The following is a 13994-nucleotide window of genomic DNA, read 5'->3' as shown; positions in this document are numbered from 1 at the left end:
AGAATCACACTGTCCACTTCAGGCTGGTTAATTTTATTATACTTGCTACTTTATCTCACCCAATAAAGATGCACCTCCACTAAGGTGCTTGTCTGAGAGCATTTTCCACAGCGCCTTTTTTTCCAGTTCTCTTCATCATGCATATGATTAACAAGGCAGCAGTGGTGAGCTCATGATTAACTGTTCACATGTTTCCACCTGGAGTGGCCTCTCTGCGCTCATTTGTATGAGTTTTCCTTGCTGAGAGGAATGTTGAATCAATAGAAGAATTTATTTTTTTACCACAAGTTTTTGGAAAATGACAAAAATAAATATATATATATTTTTTTTTACACAAAATTGTCACTTAAATGATTTACTGCTCACACATGCCATGGGTATATGTGGAATTACTCCCCAAAATACATTTTGCTACTTCTCCTGAGTATGAGGGTACCACATGTGAGAGACTTTTTGGCAGTCTAGCCAAATACAGGACCCTAAAATCCAATAAGAACCTTCAGGCTTTTAAATGGCTTTATTTCCTCATTACACTTTCAGACTACCTATCACAGTTTCGGAGGCCCTGAAATGCCAGGATAGCACCTAACCCCCCCAAATGACCCCTTTTTGGAAAGTAGACGCCCCAAGGAATTTGATAAAAAGCACGGTAAGTATTTTGCAGATCTCATTTGTTGCCACAAGTTTTTGGAAAATGAAGAAAAAAAACAAAAACATATTTTTTCAATTTTTTTGATATTTCAAAACCTTGTGAGAAAAAATGAGATCTGTAAAATACTCACCATGCCTCTTTTGAAATTCCTTGGGGTGTCTACTTTCCAGAAAGGGGTCATTTGGGGGGGTTTGGGGTTATCCTGGCATGTCAGGGCCTTCGAAACTGTGATAGGTAGTGAGGAAGTGTAATGAGGAAGTTACGTACCTTCAGGCTTTCAAAGTGGTCATTGGATTTCAGGCTCCTGTATGTGGCTAGGCTCCCAAAAGGTCTCACACATGTGGTATCCCCATACTCAGTAGAAGTAGCAGAATGTATTTTGGGGTGTAATTCCACATATACCCATGGCTTGTGCGAGAAATAAATCATTTAAATCACAACTTTGTGTAAAAAAGAAAAAAAAAGGTTTTGGAATTTTCCAGAAACTTGTGGAAAAAAAATAAATCTTCCATGGACTCAATATGCCTCTCAGCAGATAGCTTAGGGTGTCTACTTTCCGAAAAGGGGTCATTTGAAGGTGTTTGTACTATTCTGGTATTTTAGCACCTCAAGAAATGTGATGGGCAGTCAGAAAGTAAAAGCTATGTAAATTCCATTATCTATACCAGCAATGGGCAAACTACGGCCCGCGGGCCGTATACGGCCCGGCGGACCTTTTAATCCGGCCCGCGGAGCTAGGCTCCCGCTAGGCTCCTCTCACAGTCTGCCCTGAAGACCGGTGTAGCATGAAAACCTGTCTCCTATGAGGATCTGTCCCCCTCGACGTATCTGCGCATGTGCCGGAGATCGCCGATCGGCTGCTAATGCCTGAAACTGGCACATGCGCAGATACGTCGAGGGGGACAGATCCTCATAGGAGACAGATTTTCATGCTACACCAGAACGGCGAGGGAACACGGCGAGAGGAACGCGTGGAGCAAAGGTAAGTGAATTGACACAGGGGGGACTTGGGGACTTAATATGGGGGATGAATTAATATGGGGGATGAATTACTATATGGGGGATGAATTACTATGGGGGATGAATTACTATATGGGGGATGAATTACTATATGGGGGATGAATTACTATGGGGGATGAATTACTATGGGGGATTAATTACTATACGGGGGATTAATTACTATACGGGGGATGAATTACTATACGGGGGATGAATTACTATGGGGGATGAATTACTATGGGGGATGAATTACTATATGGGGGATGAATTACTATGGGAGATGAATTACTATATGGGGGATGAATTACTATATGGGGGATGTATTACTATATGGGGGATGAATTAATATATGGGGGATGAATTAATATATGGGGGATGAATTACTATATGGGGGATGAATTACTATATGGGGGGGATGAATTACTATGGGGGATGAATTACTATATGGGGGATGAATTACTATGGGGGATGAATTACTATGGGGGATGAATTAATATATGGGGGGTGAATTACTATATGGGGGATGAATTACTATATGGGGGATGAATTACTATATGGGGGGATAAATTACTATGGGGGATGAATTACTATATGGGGGATGAATTACTATGGGGGATGAATTACTATGGGGAATGAATTACTATATGGGGGATGAATTACTATGGGGGATGAATTACTATATGGGGGATGAATTACTATGGGGGATGAATTACTATATGGGGGATGAATTACTATGGGGGATGAATTACTATGGGGGATGAATTACTATATGGGGGATGAATTACTATGGGGGATGAATTACTATATGGGGGATGAATTACTATATGGGGGATTAATTACTATGGGGGATTAATTACTATGGGGGATGAATTACTATGGGGGATGAATTACTATATGGGGGATGAATTACTATGGGGGATGAATTACTATATGGGGGATGAATTACTATGCTTACTATGGGGGAATATTACTATACTTACTATGGATGACACATACACATCATTCATCTACTCTTGGTCCGGCCCCCGGGTCCAATATATGAACCCATTGCGGCCCTCAAGTCAAAAAGTTTGCCCACCCCTGATCTATACCATAGTTTGTTGACGCTATAACTTTCACAAAAAGCAATCAATATACACTTATTGGGATTTTTTTAACCAAAAACATGTAGCAGAATACATTTTGGCCTAAATTTATGGCGAAATTTTAGGTTTTTTAAATATTTTTTATGACCAAAATAAGAAAATATTGTTTTTTTCAAAAAAAAATTTTTTTCTTCAAAACTTTTTCTGGTTATAGCGCCAAAAATAAAAGGTGCACAGGTGATCAATTACCACCAAAATAATGCTCTATTTGTGTTAAAAAAAGGACATAAATTTAATTTATGTACCATATTGCATGACCGCACCATTGTCCGTTAAACTAGCGCAGCGCTGATTTTTTTTTACCAAAAACATGTAGCAGAATACATTTTGGCTTAAATTTATGACTAACTTTGAGTTTACGATATATTTTTTATAGCTGAAAGTAGAAAATATTGTTTTTTTTCAAAATTTTCGTGTTTTTTTTGTTTATAGCGCAGAAAATAAAAAGCGCACAGGTGATCAAATACCACCAAAAGAAAGCTCTATTTGTGTGAAAAAAGGACGTAAATTTCGTTTGGGTACAGCATTGCATGACCGCGCAATTATCATTTGAATTAGTGCAGCGCTGTATAGCAAAAAAAGGCATAAATTACAGTATCTATACCATAGTTTGTAGACGCTATAACTTTCACACAAAGCAATCAATATACACGTATTGGGATTTTTTTTTTACCAAAAACATGTAGCAGAATAAATTTTGGCCTAAATGTATAACTAACTTTGAGTTTACTATATATTTTTTATAGCTGAAAGTAAAAAATATAGTTTTTCTTCAAAATATTTGGTCTTTTTTTGTTTATAGCGTGAAAAAAAAAAGGCGCACAGGTGATCAAATACCACCAAAAGAAAGCTCTATTTGTGTGAAAAAAAGGATGTAAATTTTGTTTAGGTGCAGCATTGCATGACCGCACAATTATCAGTTGAATTAGTGCAGCGCCGAGTAGAAAAAAAGAGGTCTGGTCAGGAAGCGGGTAAATCCTTAGGAGCTCAAGTGGTTAAGAAACTCTCATGCATTTTATTAGGATTATGAGCATATCCATGCTGTGTAGGAAGAAGAGCCACTGCTTTCTGCATCTGGGCTCTGGTGTAATAAAATTAGAGAAGGTGCCCAAAGCAGTGCAGGTACAATTATGAATTGTATGGGACCTCCCAGCCAGCTGATCCACACAAAGTATTAGCATTCTTTTATAAGGCTATTACCTCCAGTGCTACTTGTTAGGAAGCAAAATATTGATTTGAAAGGATTATAAATACTGTACAATTAAGCAAATTGCAGTATAGGCACAAGAGTGAGATTTATGGATTGACTACTCTAGGATTTAAGAGTATCAAAACTGAGTTACTGCCATATACAATAGAATTATCAGGGATTTAACCATTTCCTTAACAAGCTATCTCCACTGCACTTCACTGGGTTTCCTTCATCTATACAGGCATTTTATTTTACCAGGAGATTCACTCTTGAACATCTTTCTGACAAAGATATAGGCGGCAGATACTGTGGGATTTGGGTTTTCATGCTATCAATCACCCCAGTGTTCATTTATTTTGTGCGTGTTGGTGCGCAGACAGCTTTTCACTGAGATTTTTTTCAGTAGAAAAGCTTTATGCCCACACTTGCCCAGCACAATTCCAAGGCAAAAGCCTTGATCTCTGTGAGGCTAAATTACACAACCAAACTTCAGTAGTGTGCATCGGAAAGAGGTATGGCATGCAATAATTTATTTCAGCACAGTGTGGTACAACTCATTGCACGCCATTGTACTGTGCTGCTGCCAACAAAACTTAATGTGTTACTAAACCCTGGACCCTGCCTTCTCTATATCTGGTCTCCCACAAACCACAGAACATGGAAATGCAATTATTTTAGTAAATATAAACTGCTAAATATCTTTTCTTATAAGCAGTTAGAGCAGTCTTGTGACTTCTAGCAGTGTTCATCAGAGCACTGGTTAAGGCTTGTAGGAGGAGTATTCTTTCTGCTCTAGGAGGATGCAAAACCCCTGACCTCTGTCTAGACCAGCAATGGGCAAACTACGGCCCGCGGGCCGTATACGGCCCGGGGGACCTTTTAATCCGGCCCTCGGAGCTAGGCTCCCGCTAGGCTCCTCTCACAGTCCGCCCTGAAGACCGGTGTAGCATGAAAATCTGTCTCCTATGAGGATCTGTCCCCCTCGACGTATCTGCGCATGTGCCGGAGATCGCCGATCGGCTGCTATGCCTGAAAGTGGCACATGCGCAGATACGTCGAGGGGGACAGATCCTCATAGGAGACAGATTTTCATGCTACACCGGAACGGCGCGGGAACACGGCAAGAGGGGAACGCGCGGAGCAAAGGTAAGTGAATTGACACAGGGGGGACTTGGGGACTTAATATGGGGGATGAATTAATATGGGAAATGAATTACTATAGGGGGGATGAATTACTATGGGGGATTAATTACTATATGGGGGATGAATTACTATGGGGGATGAATTACTATATGGGGGATTAATTACTATATGGGGGATGAATTACTATGGGGGATGAATTACTATGGGGGATGAATTACTATATGGGGGATGAATTACTATGGGGGATGAATTACTATATGGGGGATGAATTACTATGGGGGATGAATTACTATATGGGGGATGAATTACTATGGGGGATGAATTACTATATGGGGGATGAATTACTATGGGGGATGAATTACTATATGGGGGATGAATTACTATATGGGGGATGAATTACTATGGGGGATGAATTACTATATGGGGGATTAATTACTATGCTTACTATGGGGGAATATTACTATACTTACTATGGATGACACATACACATCATTCATCTACTCTTGGTCCGGCCCCCGGGTCCAATATATGAACCCATTGCGGCCCTCAAGTCAAAAAGTTTGCCCACCCCTGGTCTAGTAATTCATCCCCCATATAGTAATTCATCCCCCATAGTAATTCATCCCCCATATAGTAATTCATCCCCCATATAGTAATTCATCCCCCATAGTAATTCATCCCCCATATAGTAATTCATCCCCCATATAGTAATTCATCCCCCATAGTAATTCATCCCCCATATAGTAATTCATCCCCCATATAGTAATTCATCCCCCATATTAATTCATCCCCCATATTAAGTCCCCAAGTCCCCCCTGTGTCAATTCACTTACCTTTGCTCCGCGCGTTCCTCTCGCCTTGTACCCGCGCCGTTCCGGTGTAGCATGAAAATCTGTCTCCTATGAGGATCTGTCCCCCTCGACGTATCTGCGCATGTGCCAGTTTCAGGCATTAGCAGCCGATCTGCGATCTCCGGCACATGCGCAGATACGTCGAGGGGGACAGATCCTCATAGGAGACAGATTTTCATGCTACACCGGTCTTCAGGGCGGACTGTGAGAGAAGCCTAGCGGGAGCCTAGCTCCACGGGCCGGATTAAAAGGTCCGCCGGGCCCTATACGGCCCGCGGGCCGTAGTTTGCCCATTGCTGGTCTAGACAGTGCTGATTGGCCCTGTGCTGATCACATGCACCCTCCCAAAGAAAAAACAAAACCCCTCTAGCCATATACACTAAACTGAGCATGTGCAGAGTGACTCCTAGAGCTCTGTACCATCAGCAGGTGGATTGGGGACTGTGAAAGAAGGGGAGGATCAGAGAAGACAGGATCAAACAGCCTTTTTACACATTGAGGAGGATTACCCCTGATTAAACTGAGAATGGCTACAGGTTCAGTCTGTCTTATCAGGTGATAAGATGTGGACATTTGAATAAGAGGAAGACCAGAGAAGACGGAATCAAACAGCCTTTTTAAACAATGCAGAAGATTAACCCCTTAGGTTCCACAGTGAGTATAACAAGCATGCAGTACTGCATATACAGACTGATTTTACTGTTGTGGGCTTAGTAACACTTTAATGAAACGTCACTTATGATATTTCAATACAGTTCTATCAAAAATAGAAACCAGTAAACAGTGAAATGCCACTGAACTGGCACTGTTTCCTGGTATTTAGATTCTGCCTGTGATACACTTTATTGTTTGGCATTTGCTTTTTGAGCTGTTTAGCTGATATTTTCATGCTTTTACTTGATGCACTTTACTGTTTCACTCAGCTCATTACATTCATGATGCACTTTACCATATTGTTTGATTTTTAGATTTTGCATTTACGAATGTTTTTTGCACTTTTATGTTTTGCACTTTACCATTCTGTAATATATTTTTTTTTAGCGCTGCACTTTCTTACATATACTATTGTAGGGGATTGTTACCTTCACCTTCGCCTATCGCCAGAGCTCACCTATATATTAGATTCTGAAGTTAGAAGCTGATTGGCTACTATGCATAGCTGCACCAGATTCTGAGTGCTTCAGTTTTAGTAACCCCCCCCCCTCCATAGTGTGTTTAAAACCGACATAATTTTCACAATAGCTGCCAACGATTTAAAATGATTTACAGGCATACTTTGCTGCTGTATGCTCTAAGTCTTCCTGAGCAACATTGTCTCCAAGGCACTCAGTGAAATACATGCCCCATTATGACTTAGTTAATAAATGGGTCTACACATTCGCGATTGCCTTCAGTAAATCTCCAGAACTGAATCTAGCATGGGGAAATAAAGGAATATTATAGTATTGTTGATCAGTAGTGAAAACCAAGACTCATTTACAAGAAAAACCATCTTTGACAACTGTATGCAAATCTATGTATAGATCATTTGAAATATTTGGTAATCAGACAACTTATTCTACAAGTATCACACTTAAAGAAAAAACTTTGACATTACTGGTTTTTCCATAGGCCAGGTTAAAGGAATCTTTCACTTTTGACCAGGATAATGGAAAGCAGGTTTGACCTTCCTTGGACATTGTTTGGAAGATACTATAAGTGTAATGGGACCTTATCAGCAGATCTAATGTCTTTCTAAAATGAAAAAGCTGCAGTCTAAGCCCATTATCCCTAGAAAGGTCTTGCACCATAGACACTCTTTGTGAGATGGGCAGATAATAGGATGGTCTAAGCCAGGGGTGTTAAACTAGCAGCCCTCCAGCTGTTGCAAAACTACAAGTCCCATCATGCCTCTGCCTTTGGGAGTCATGCTTGTAACTGTCACTCTTGCAATGCCTCATGGGACTTGTAGTTTGGCAACAGCTGGAGGGCCGTACTTGGTCTAAGTGTACTTTGATGACCAGAAAAGAAGGTATTACTTTTCACTGTTGCACAAGGCCACATAAGGTCATATGGACTAATTAGAGCTTAGAGAGAAGATCATGAGAGGCTTGGTGATTAGGAGAGAGAAGGTCCTACTTTGCATTGTTCTATGTGTATATCTTTGGGAGTGTCAGGTTCTCCTACATTCTCTTCTTAAAAGCTGTGACATGCCAATGGGTCCATTTGTAGTAAAACCATTTTTGGAAATGTCACTGTTGCTGGTGATTTCAGTGCTGGAGTCAAAGGGGAAGTGAATGGTAAAATTTGGTGGGATATGCAGTCTATTATGAATGCTACTGCCAGACTCATTCACTTTACTGCTCATTGTCCACCACCCCTCTCTGCCAATCCCTCCAGTGGCTGCTGATCAGCCAATGAGTACAATTTAAACTATTAGAGCCATCTGCAACCACTTTTCTCCTGCCAAGACCGCCTGGTTTTTAGCTCCCTTATCACCTCCTCCAATACTTGTGTTCTGGACTTCTCCAGTACTTCTCCCATCCTCTGGAACTCTCTACCCCAACCTGTACTAATGTCTCCTACCTACTTTGCTTTTAGACAATCCCTAAAAACTCACCTCTTCAGGGAAACCTATACTAGCTCTAGCTAGCAACTGAATCCTTCTTTCTTGAACAACTCAACTCAAAACAGTACTACCTTTTGTTTCACTTCCCCTTCTCTTTAGATTGTAAGCTCTCATGAGCAGGACACCCTCATGAGCAGGCCATAGACAGAGTGAAATTTGCTCAACCATGGGTTGCAGGAAAGAAATTTGCTCAATTCCCCCATCAACACAAACAGTGTTGACAGGGGAATCCCTCCAGCGGAGCCATTGTGTTCTCCTGCGGGGTGGGGAGGGGCGAGAGGGAGCTGTCCCCAACAGAGAACACAGAGAATATTGCTATCAGCTATCACAGCCGCTGGCAACAACTGCATGTAAAATCTGGCTGGCTGGTTATATCCAAATTGATCAGTCAACTTCGATATATTCTGCCTGCCCATACATGGTTCGAATCTCAGACAGTTCTTGATGAACCAGCTGAGATTCGAACCGTCTATGGCTGGCTTTAGATGTCACAACTGGATGAGTAGACCCAAGATGGCCTCGGGTACACAAGTGCCTGATATCAAGGTAGCAGTTTTGGCCCCTAGGCAAGGAATACAATAGGTACAGAGCGGCATCTAATTTTAACTGTCTGTACTGGCATAGCCCCATTTGACACTGGCTGCTCTTGTTTCCTTGTGCACTCAGAAATATGGCACAAGGGCTACCTGCGAATTTAAATAAACAGGAGAATCATTTCTGCCTGATTAGGCCCCGGGCATAAGGCATCGATTTATTAAAAAAATTGTTATACGAATGCACAGTTGTCACGATTAATCATCATAGTGTGTCTAAAATGTTTATTTCCTATGGTCATCAGCTCCATCTAGTGGTCATAAAGTAGTATTTTCCTAAAATACTGCAATCAGGGAAATAATGCATTATAGCCTTCTGACTAGGAAGCTGACGATCCTAGAAAAGACACCTATTAGGCACATTACAGGAATTATTCGCAGTAGGTGTCCACCCAGTAGCCTGGACCGGCACCTGGCTCAGCCTTGCAGCGATCCACTGAGAGCCTGACCCAGCCGCTCCCACCCCCTCCACAGTCCAGTGCTCAAGTGGGCAGAGCAGAGAGTGGTGACTGACAGTGTAGTAGCAATTTTGGAAAACCAGGGAACTCCGGACACGGACTTGAGGAAAACAAGCTATTTATTAAAACAGCACTGAGTGGCCCAGCCATTCTCATGCCTGCAAAGGGTGAGTTGTATCTAATTTCTTACAAGCGTATATACCAATGATTACATCACAATGCATATTATTTTCCTCTTTCACTTTCTATACATTCAAGAGACTTTCTAAACTCTGCAGAATATAACCTTTAATAGCAGCTGCAGATAAGGGTACTAACTACAGACTGGTACACATTACTCACAGGAAATAAAGGAGGGGAAGAGTGAGCTGAAAACCTTGCTTTTGCACACAGAGGCTGCTAGAAGTGTTAAGAGTTTAACGGGGAACTCTGCCATATCTGGGTGCTGCCACAACAGTCACTGCTCTCTGCTCAGAGCTCCAGGGAGAACTGAGCGATCAGCGGTCATGTGATCACTCAGTTCTCACCCTTAGAGCTGGTGGGGGACAGATGCAGAATCGGATCAATGCTGCATCCACCTAGGTAAGTATGATTTAAAAAAATATATTCCCATACTTTTCTTTTAGGTACATTTGTCCATGGCTATAACACAGCTGGCTATAGATCAATTTCCACAAATACACATTGCCTCTGAATGCTAATTTCTGATTCATGACAGGGTTTATGACACACCATTACATTTTCCAGTATTTTATTAAAGCAGTATTAAACCCAAAAGCAAACATTTATTATATTGAAGCATATCAATTCTTAGATGTTTTCACTGCATTCGTTTTCTTTTTTAGGCTTTCTTTCTTCAATTCTCATCTGGTGAGCCAGCCAGTAAGTCTGTTGTTTAGTAAAAGAACAAGCCCTCTTCCATATGTTTCAGTTTACAGAATGAGACAAACAATGTAACACTGGCAGAGGGGGTTTACAATGATCAGCTTTTATTTATTCATGTAAAACCATTATCCCATAAGGAAAAAAAATGTTTCTGTAACTGATTATAAAGTGTGAGCTGGCTCTAATTTGTTAGTGTTTTTAAATCTGCAAGTACTCTCCCCCCCCCAGACTGACAATGCTGCTGTCTACTGTACCCCCTGTGCTCCTTCATCCAGAGTGGGAGCACTCTAATACAAGAGATGTGTTGCTGGACAGGTCGCCAGGTGAAAACAGAGGGAAAAAAAAGCCTAAAATCAAAAACAAATGAAGCCAGCACACCTAATGATTGGTAAGCAGCAATATATAAAATTTTTGGTTTGGGGTTTAATACCGCTTTTAAGTAAGCAAATGCATTTTGCTGCCGGCATTGACAGTGAACTAGTTAAATGCTCAGGTATGGCTTCCTTGACCATCAGAGTAGTCTAAGATAATAAGTGTATCATGCCCGCAGCGAGCTGAATATACGAGAAGAGGCTGAGATATCTCACATTTATCCACAGTTCATCCAAACATTGCTCCCTTGTGTTCAGATTTTTCCTTCAAGCAGGATGACCTACATTTTCACTGACTATATAACTCACAGTTGTAAGCTGTTCTCAGATTCCTACAGCACAAGCGAACAAGCAAGCTTCCTGCCGTCTTCCGCGATAACACTTTATTAACCTCACATTTACAAAGGCATAAACACAATTTAACATGGACAAAGGAGCGCCAGTAGCGATCAATGACATCCTAATATTTAGAGCAAGCTATCAGATATGATTTCTCATCAGTTTAGCTCTGAAACATCAAAGATGACTTCTGATTGGATGTTATAGGTGACCGCAGTTGGCTGTACTTAAAGGTCTACCAAGACAACACTTTCCAAACCTAAAGAAGAATTCCGGGCACGGATATTTTTTCATCGTCCAGCGTGGACCAATGTAACCATGCATATACCATACCTGTGGGATCCCTCTAGAAGCTAGTAATCATTGTATTGAGCACCCCAACTCCAGTGATCCCCACTACCGTCTGTGTCCCGTGATGAACGCTTGTCCTACTGCATTATGGACACAGGAGGTCACCCGCTCTGCACAAGAACCATCCAAGAATGTGTTGAATTTTCTCAATGAATGCAAAGCATTCTCTGATTGGATGAGGTGGAGAGTGTGATGTCACCGGCCTGCCTCTCTACCTCATCCAATCAGAAAACACTTTGCATTTATTGAGGAGATGCAAAGCGATCTCTGAATGGTGCCAGTTCCAACCTCCTGTGTTCAGAATACAGCAGCTGCTTGGCATGGGACTTAGAAGCTAGTTCAGATCACTGCAGTAGTGGTTTCTATTTCAGTGATTTCAAACCTCAAGAGCAGTGGCCTCCAAACAGCGGACTGTGGGCCTGGTGTGGCCCTTTGTTTGCTTTTATTTGGCCCTTGGGGAACTATTACTCTCACTAATACCAGGCGCTATTGTTCCCACTGACACCAACAATGCGGCACCATTATTTCCACTGACATCAATGATAGGTAATTAGTCCCAATGACACCAAGGATGGGGCACTATTCCTCCCACTGACACCAACAGTGTGACACTGTTCTTTCCACTGACTCCGATGGTGAGGAATAATTACTCCCAATGACACCAGGGAAGGGGCACTATTCCTTCCACTGACACCAACAATGTGACACCATTTTTTCCACTGAAACCAATTATGCGGAATAATTACTCCCAATGACAACAGGGAAGGGGCACTATTCCTCCCACTGACACCAACAATGCAGCACCATTCTTTCTACTGACACCAATGATGGGGAATAATTACACCCTATGACACCAAGGATGGGGCACTATTCCTCCCACTGACACCAACAATGCAGCACCATTCTTCCCACTGACACCAATGATGGGGAATAATTATTCCCTATGACACCAAGGATAGGGCACTATTCCTCCCACTGACACCAAAAATGAAGCACCATTCTTCCCACTGACACCAATGATGGGGAATAATTATTCCCTATGACACCAAGGATAGGGCACTATTCCTCCCACTGATGCCAACAATGCAGCAACATTATTTTCACTGACACCAATGATAGGGCATAATTCCTCCCAATGACATGAAATCGAATGTTAAAAGCAAACAACTTTTTTAAATACTTTTGAACATCAATCGTCAAGTCATTAAATGTAGTGAGAATGTTCGTATGGTCAGCTCAAAGCATACAGTTCAAAAGGGTTTTCCCCAATAATAGTTGCTCTTTCTGCTAACATATGCACTGTTTATTGCTTTGTTTGTGAGTACAATTTTATCTCAGCCAAGGAACAGTTTTTAATTAGTCAAAGATTTCAGACAAAGGATTCCCACCTACTGAATCTTCTTCTGGAGACAAAATATGGTCACTCCTTATCCATAGTGCAAGGAGCTGTCTAAATACAGTGTGGGGTCTGCATTTGGAATGTGGGACCTATGTTTATCAGTTCCTGAATGAAGTACTGGCAGCCTCTGCCGGTATATTACCAGTCCTTGGTGGCATTAAAGATGAACTCCGGAAAAAAGAATTTGTGGATATTTGCTATGTACCAATAAAGCACTAAAGAGGCGTGTCCCATGTTTGGAAGGCTTCTGCCTTACCTACAACTGTTTGTTTTATTCATCCCCAAGCATTGAACTTCTGGTGCCAAGACAGTAGTGTATCCGTAATTCATACAAGTGTTACAGCAGGCATTACTATTATACAGTATTTATATAGCGTCAGAAAGGTTTGCTCAGCACTGTACATTATAGTGGGGGACAGAACATGAGACAATACAGTAACAATACAATACACGAGGGGTCCGAGGGCCCTGTTCTTTCGAGTTTACAATCTAGGAGGGAGGGGAAAGTGGTACAGGAGGAAATGGCTGTGGGGGATGGAGTGGTAGGAGGAGTGGAGGAGATCGGCTGTTAGGTGAGGGTGGGGTAGGCTTCCCTGAAGAGATAAGTCAGAAGGCATCAGTAGTATCATTTAAAACCCAGGCAAGGGTCAGGGCAGGCAGCAAACAGTAGCATCATTTAAAATCCAGGCAAGGGTCAGGGCAGGCAGCAATCAGTAGCATCATTTAAAATCCAGGCAAGGGTCAGGGCAGGCAGCAATCAGTAGCATCATTTAAAATCCAGGCAAGGGTCAGGGCAGGCAGCAATCTGTAGTAGCATTGTCCAAAATCTAGACAAGGGTTGAGGCAGGCTGCAGTCCGGGAAGAGAGATAATCTGTGTCCAGGGAAGTGGTCAAGCCAGTGTTACTAAACCCACAACAGCAAAATCAGTCTGTATATACAGTAGAGCATGCTTATTATACTCACTGTGGAACCTAAGGGGTTAATCCTCTGTATTGTTTTAAAAAATG

At 41.8% G+C, this 13994-nt stretch overlaps 1 protein-coding gene across 1 annotated transcript in view; it reads right to left on the bottom strand.

Moving 5' to 3' along the window:
• The window catches only part of SYT12 (synaptotagmin 12), a 147502-nt gene that overhangs the window by 129464 nt on the left and 4044 nt on the right, over window positions 1–13994 (bottom strand). The gene's annotated exons all lie outside the window — the stretch shown is intronic.

The sequence above is a fragment of the Staurois parvus genome, unplaced genomic scaffold (assembly GCF_062004578.1).
Source record: "Staurois parvus isolate SC_StPar_1 unplaced genomic scaffold, SC_StPar_1.0 ptg000818l, whole genome shotgun sequence".
Classification (NCBI taxonomy): domain Eukaryota; kingdom Metazoa; phylum Chordata; class Amphibia; order Anura; family Ranidae; genus Staurois; species Staurois parvus.
The sequence above is the reverse complement of the archived record's forward strand: the minus strand, read 5'-3'. Positions and strand labels throughout refer to the sequence as shown.